Raw genomic sequence first — 8,450 nt, 5'->3', positions numbered from 1 at the left:
GATTGTAGTAACGCCGTGCGCATGTGTAGTCTCACGCATGCGTGGAATTAAACAGCCAAGCGTTCCCGCTTAATTCTACCTCTTTTACGGTCGGCCGACCATGAGCATTGGACGTGTTAAGCTGTCTCTCTACATCTTTCGGACTTACACTCGACAGCTCGCTTGCAACTACATACCCACGTCCCAACAACTATGCTCACACACAATCAGAAGCTGTAACAACAAGAACTAAAGATGTATATATTTACCACCTAAATAAAGTGTTGTTTAAGTTGATAGTCTGGAGTTCAGCATTCCGTTATATTCTTTAATTTTATAGTAGGAAAGTCAGGTATACATCTAAAGATGTATAACCCACTTTCCTATACTGGTGACCCCCGACGTGATTCGAACACGCAGCCCGCTGAGCTGATATAACCCACTTTCTACTAAAGGATAATAGAGAGACTTAGAAAGATTGGAAGAGAAGCTTCACATCTGTTTAGTATACTTAGCAAGGAAGGAAGTCTAAAGTTAAGAGGGTTGTCAATATTCTGCGATGAGAAGATTAAAGGTGTGAGGTGTTCTGGATTGCAAGGTGGTGTATTGGTGTGAAGCAAGACATTCTTGGGGAAAAGTGAATTTGAAATGGCTGGTGCATTTATCCTTGCTGATGTTCAGAAAAAGGAGAAATCAATTTTCAGCCCCTTCCTGTTATAGCTTTTGAGACCATAACAAGAAATTCCATGTATTGGGAAAAAGCCTAGAATCAATAGACCTGCAAGTAAATCTAATTAAAACAATAGTTTTAGCAGGGTAGAAGACAAAATCCTATTGTCACCTGGGAATGACTATGCTAAACAAACAGAGAAGGAATAGGTAAGAATTCCATACAGTGTACTCAATTTAAGAAATGGCTGCATAAAATGTGTAAAAGAGTCACAGAATGGCTGGCAGCAAAGGAAGATTTCATAAATTGGAGATGCACCTAAGTAGTTAGATGTAAGAACACCGATGAAATAAATTCTTTAAAATACTTGTAAAGTTCCCCAGAAGTGGGTGATAGCTTATGTTACTGAGATGATCTAATTAGCAGCAGAATTAGATGTTCTAAAAGTATAGAAGTCAGAGTAAGAATGGAGAGGAAAAACTTTAGAAAACTATCCTCTCTTTTGGGAGAGAACTTAGAGAGCTATCAACCAGAGCTGACTTGGGGATTACACCAATTAAAAAGAAAAAAAGAAAGCCAAATACCAAGAATAATCGAACTGTTGGACAATCCTCCCTATCTTGCATCTGTATCCATGAAATTCAGTTCAACCCCAGTCATGTACAATACTTTATACAAAATATGCATCAAATATTATTCCTTTTCCAGACATAAATCTTTCATTCACTTTCCCTACCCATTGTTCTTTATATTGTCCAGGCTATGAATGTATGCATGTATGTTTTCCCCCATACTAACTGGAGGAATTTCTCCTACCATTTCAACTCCTGCAGAAAAACCAAATATGAAAAATCAAATATGTCCATGTACAACTGGAACTATAATCTTTATTGCTTCTCAAATTTCAACAAAGTATTTTGGTGATTTTGTCAGTATAGCAGGGAAAATCTCATCATTACCATTTCTCAAACTTGATGACTTGCCACTCATACACCTAAGATATCTCCTAAATTATTTTTCTCTACTCCACCTGTCTTACTACAACATAAACACAATTACTAAGGTGCATACTTGTTTGTCCACTTTAAACCAAACAAGGTGGCTAGTTTTTATGTCTCTTTCTTCAACCAAAAACATTATAATCTCTGAACAGGTACGAGCAACTTGCACCCTTTAGGAAATTTTGTTTGTATAATGTCGTGATTACATAATATATACAATGAATCAGAAGAGGTGACCTAAAGTGGAAGTACAGTACACCTACAATAACTTTTAACTGAAATTTTGTAACATAATCTTCAAGTGCATTTCTGTTAATCTGAACAAAATTTTGTTTCTCTCTCATTCACTTATGCTTTCACCTGATCAAATGCTCAAGATTTGCTTACTGTAACACATGGTGTACAATGTACTACATATTGTGTTTGTTCAATAATTAAGAGCAATATCAGACCAGGTATTGTTGTTGGCACTCTGTCGCTTACGACGTCGAGGGTTCCAGTTGATCCGATCAACGAAACAGCCTGCTCGTGAAATTAACGTGCAAATGGCTGAGCACTCTACAGACACGTGTACCCTTAATGTAGTTCTCGGAGATATTCAGTGTGACAAGGCTGACCCTTTGAATTACAGGCACAACAGAAACAGGAAGTAAGAGTGAAAGAAAGTTGTGGTGAAAGAGTACAGCAGGGTTTGCCACTATCCCCTGCCGGAGCCTCGTGGAGCTTTAGGTGTTTTCGCTCAATAAACACTCACAACGCCTGGTCTGGGAATCGAAACTGCGATCCTATGACCGCGAGTCCGCTGCCCTAACCACTGGGCCATTGCGCCTTCACCAGACCAGGTGTACTGCAAGAAAAAAAGTTGCCTATGTCTATTCTAGAACTAGCTCCTTCCTCACTAAACTTTAAAATTCTTGTCTCTCTACTCCAAACTATGAATATATACAATAGTTTGTCATGTTCTCAAGAAGGGCAACCTTTATCAACTCTGCCAACCATCAACCTATTATCACCTCCTTATCATTTTAAGTCAGTATCTCCTTAAGTCATCACCACTATCATTTTCTACATTTCAAAACTGTAGCTTCTATTCTTTGTAAACTTTATGAAAAGAAATGCCTGTTGCCGTTAATATCAAAACATTAAATTGTATCTGGCTTTAAAACTCTTAGTTAAGTTCCATGTTTATGGAATTGATGCATTTGTCATCTCTTGAATTAACAAGTCAATCAATTTGCTCCATTGCACCATGCACTAATACAGGGGTTTTCAAACTGTGGTCCCCGGACCACAGGGGGTCCACAAGGACAAGACAGGGTGTCCGTGGACAGCAAATACTTTTTATGGGCAATTTGATTTTATATATGTTTTTTAATCGAAATCTTTTAATTGACAATAAACCTATTTGTTAAATACTGTTAAATAAATAAATGTAAAAATATATGTTATTTTAAGCAAATATTCATAAGTGTTTATAAGGGGGTCCCTAAGGTAAAGCCTGAAATATAAAGGGGTCCGCAAGTCAAAAAGTTTGAAAACCCCTGCACTAATAGAGCCCTCTCTGACTCCCTTCTTTTCCTTTAACTCTGTCATACTTCAAGGTTCAGCTAGTTATGCTACCCACTGTGCATTAATAATTTACTTGCTGCTATTTCTGTTAACATCTACACCTCTACAGATGACTGTTCACTTCTCTCTAATGCTCTGTCCGCTCAATAGACTTCCTAGGGGAGATAACTCTGAGAACATTTTAGTCTTAATCATCTCATCTCCCCATCACTCTCTCTCATCCTTTATTAGGAATGAGAGACTGCATTGGGCCATCCTCATCGTTGTTCTGCTTGTGACCCCCTTCCTTCCTTCGTCCATCTTCCCACTCTAGTTATGATCCTATCATTCACATTTCATCTCACCACTTATGATACTTTCTCACTGTCATCCATCACTTTCTCTCTCTTCTGCCTCTTTTTCTTTTGCTATTTTCTACTCACGGCTTCTTTGGCCCCTCAACACCCTCTCGTCCCTTCCTCTAGGCCCACTCCATCAACCTCACACTACTCTTTCCTTCAATGACTCTCTCAGGATCCTCACCTCCCTCATCTTTTTTAGCTCTTTCATGTTCCTTTTCCCTCATACCTTCTACTCATGCTCACCCTTATTTTGAGAAAGCCCGACTCTCCCAACATGATCTATCTAATCACCCTTACTATTAACCCCACTCCAACTCTTTTTCATCAACCTCTGACATAAATCTCCCCTCTTACCCTTGTCCCTTCCATGCATCTCCTCAAAGAGTATACTTTATAACTCTCTCCACAATCACCCCCTCACAATCTGTTCCTCTTTTCATACTTTACCCTCTCTCATCACCTCACCTCAAATCATCACTCTCTCCCATACTCTTTCAATTATAGGGGCCTCTTTACACCCTTTAGTGTTGCAAATTGCAAGGTGACCTCATTTGTGCTGGTACACTCTGTCAAGTGGTTGATGTTAGGAAGGGCATCCAATTGTAGAAACTATGCCAAAGCTGACACTGGAACACAACATGTTCCTCTGAATTGTTTAATGCTGGAAAGAAAACATTGAATGCTGATGAGGATATATATATATATATATATATATATATATATATATATATATATATATATATATATATATATATATATATATATATGTATGTATGTATATGTATATGTGTGCATGTATGTATATACATTTTATACATACATGTATATATATATATATATATATATATACATACACACAACATATATATTCATATATACAAAGGTGAGTATTATTTGCAACAGGGAGGTCGTGTGGCCATACAAAATCTGCCTCAACAAATTTTGTCTAAACCATGCAAACATGGAAAAGTGGCGGTTAAACGATGATGATGTGTGTGTGTGTGTATAATCATCATAATCTTCATGGTACCTACTTTGCCATGCTTCATAGGTCAGCTGAAATTTATTCGGACAGATTTTCTTTTCCTGTATGCCTTTCCTGTCACCAACGCTTACCTGTTTCCCTTCAGGGTAATATTTTCCCTTGCCTAGATAAGTTTTCAATGAATACTGGAAATGAATGATGCTTCTTGTATGGCAGAGAGTCATTTACAACTATCATACAATATCAAATCAAGGAGACACAAGCATGCTCACACACACACACACACACGCATAAGGATAAACGCAACTGGAATAACAACAACAATTTTTATTTAAATTTTTTTTCTTTTTATTCCACTTTGGAGCTATTACTCAAAGTTACAAAGACACAAAGTAAACAGCTTTCTGCCTACCAGGTGACTACTCCACCCAACGGTACAATTTTAAGAGCAGAAATGTTAAAATAAATTGAACTTTTGTGTACAGAAAACATGAAAAACTGGTTCTAAGTAGCAATTAAAGGATGATACAAGATTCCAGTCTTTCTCTTTAACATTGTAACAGTTTAATGCTAAGATATAAGTTTATGTAAGCAGAAAGAGCTGGTGACAAATATCATTGCATTTAAGTACCTAAATTGTAAATTGTTTGTTAAGTTGTGAGTAAACCGGTAATGTTTAATACTTTATTCTAAGTGGCCAATTTCCAGAATATTGTTTCCTCATCATCATCATCATCGTCATTATTATTATCGTCATCTGTAATCATTACGTCAAGATGTAATAATTTGAGCTATGATGTAATTTGTATATTATGAAAAAAAAAAGGTCATTCCATTACTTACAGGTCATGTAGTTTTTGCTTTGTTTTCTTCTTTTTTTTTAATTATGAAAAGCTGACAATCATGACATGTTCAATTCTTCAGTCTTTAGAAGAACATAAAATTTTGCAAGCAAATAAGTGAATCACACAACTTGTTCAACAAAGGGCTCCAAATTTTCTACAACAAATCTGTTTTCATTTGCTTTCGTGTCTGTTTTTCAGATGGCCAAATAGTTCTTTTTATTTTTTTTTTTTTTAATTATTTTATTTGGATGGAAAAACATTAACTGTTTCACGTGTTAGTATATTCATGCAGCTGTATGCCACCATCAACCAATTTCACAAAATATTAAAACATCCTTACACCCATATTTTACCATCAGCCAATATCACATGAGGGTATCACATCTTTACAACCATATCACACCATCAACCAATATCACATGGTGTTGTCATACCCTTACATCTACATCTCACCATTCACCATTAACATCTTTCATCGCATGATGATGTATATATCAATCATGTAATATTTTAATTTGACATTAATTAAAATCCTTTAATTACTTAACGGAAATCAGCCTGGTATTTATTTATTTATGAAACAATTTGACCTTTACAACTTTCACTTTTATCTAAAGAATGATGACAGAATATTTTGACATATCATAAGTAAACACATAGCTACAATGGACCAACAAGAAAATCTCTACATGGTCACTCAATACATAATGCTAATAATAGCAGTCAAATTTCACCTCAAATAATATTTCACTCTTTTGGATGGAAAAAGTTGAAGGCAACCTTTGACTTTTTCTATCCAAAATGGTTTTTCGACTCAATATTCACTCAATAGGCACAGGAGTGGCTGTGTGGTAAGTAGCTTGCTTACCAACCGCATGGTTCCGGGTTCAGTCCCACTGCGTGGCACCTTGGGCAAGTGTCTTCTACTATAGCGTCGGGCCGACCAAAGCCTTGTGAGTGGATTTGGTAGACAGAAACTGAAAGAAGCCCGTCGTATATATGTATATATATGTATGTATATGTGTGTGTGTTTGTCCCCCTAGCATTGCTTGACAAACCGATGTTGGTGTGTTTATGTCCCCATCACTTAGCGGTTCAGCAAAAGAGACCGATAGAATAAGTACTAGGCTTACAAAGAATAAGTGCCGGGGTTGATTTGCTCGACTAAAGGCGGTGCTCCAGCATGGCCGCAGTCAAATGACTGAAACAAATAAAAGAGTAAAAGAGAGTAATACTGTTATTTATAGCTTTATATGTCTGCTTTAAGATATTCCAATGCTTCCATCAGAGATGTCTGAGACTCATTCTGAATGTTGGCTGGACCTTAAAAACTCCAGATACACAGGTCCTGAGGAAAGCCGATATCCTGAGTATTGAGGCAATGGTGCACAAACACCGGTTATGTTGGACTGGACACCTTGTTAGAATGCATGATAGCAAGATCCTTAAACATGCCATATGGGGAGCTTGTTAGTGGAAAGCGACCCCAGCAGGAGCCCAGACTGTGATTTAAGGACTGTGTAGAGTCATCATTAAAGGCTTGTGAGATGTGGGAGGCTGACTGGGAGAGCAATGCTTGTCATCACCACAGATGGAGGAAACAGGTAAAGGAGGGAGTTGATACCTTTGAAAGAGCATGTGTTCTTCATGAAGAAATTTAAGTGTGCTGCTCGAAAATGCACTGCTAGTGGAATGAATGGGGGAAAGCTTGGTCTGCAATGTTTGCAGTCGTGTATGTTTGTCATGAGCAGGGCTCGTTAGTCACCAATGGAGCCACAAGTGTAAAGTATAAGGTAGTCTTGAGCGCACAATGTTCCTAAAAGGTTTTCTTCTGTCATGAGTACTATCGCATGATGGAAAGATCAACCAAAAACTATTAGTAGCACAAAAACATGTATTCTGTTTATTAAATAATATATATATATATATATATATATATGGGAGAATTTACGAAAAAAACAACAACAGACGAGGACAGGTGGTGTAAACAACAAAAGGATGTAATATATATATATATAACATATATATAAGAGGGATGACCACTAAGTGGACATCCATTATGCTAGAAGAAGACCACCTATGGTCTAACTACTAAGAATTAATCTTTATATTTTGTATCTTTTCATTTGTCTTGCTCGCTTACGTTCTGGCATTTGCTGAATTTTCTTGAGAACAATCTTAAAAAAAAAAATTACTATGATGCTCTCCAACTACTACTGCTTGTGACCAGAGATGCACATATCATCAGCCACTAAGGGACATGCTCAACTGGTGAAGGTCAAGCAAATTTGTGGTATTGAGCAGAATCTATGCTGTAGCCCATCTTTTATACCAGACAAAACTTGTACATGATAACACTATTATTATTAGTAGTAGTATTAGTATTAAATCTTGCCATTTAGATATATGGATCCTATTTTACCCCAGGTATAATAATTTTGTTTTACCTGTTGTATCAAATTAAACTGTCCAATTAGCTGATAAATTTTTATTATATTTTATTTGTGTATTTGTTTTAGTTTTCAACCAGCTACTGAATACAAGCTTATTGTAAGCATAGCGGAGTAAGAGGCTAGGGAAGGAAAAGAAACAGAAGGGAGAAAGGGCAGTTGCTTACGTACAGGATATCTTGACTTCATCAAAAGAAACAGCTAAGAGATGTGAAGTATATCAAGCAGCACATTTCCTGCCAAGTTGTTAACAAGAAGTGAAGAGATCTTATCGAAATAAAGATAAGACACTACTGTTACGACTACTACTAGTAATGATAATGATGATAATAATAACAATAATAATAATAATAATAATAATAATAATAATAATAATAATCGCCCCATAACCTGCTTAACAACAATGTATAAGACGCTAACATCTGTCCTAACCGAGTACACCTATAGTTTTTTAATAGAAAGTAGCATATTCCCTAATGAGCAAAAGGGATGTAAACGTGGATCTTATGGTTGTAAAGATCAGCTACTCATCAATAAGATGATCTTAGAAGATTGTCACAAGCGACACAAAAACTTGTCAATAGCCTGGATAGACTATAAAAAGGCCTTT

The sequence above is a fragment of the Octopus bimaculoides genome, chromosome 10 (assembly GCF_001194135.2).
Source record: "Octopus bimaculoides isolate UCB-OBI-ISO-001 chromosome 10, ASM119413v2, whole genome shotgun sequence".
Taxonomy (NCBI): Eukaryota; Metazoa; Mollusca; class Cephalopoda; order Octopoda; family Octopodidae; genus Octopus; species Octopus bimaculoides.
This window is presented reverse-complemented; position numbering follows the sequence as displayed.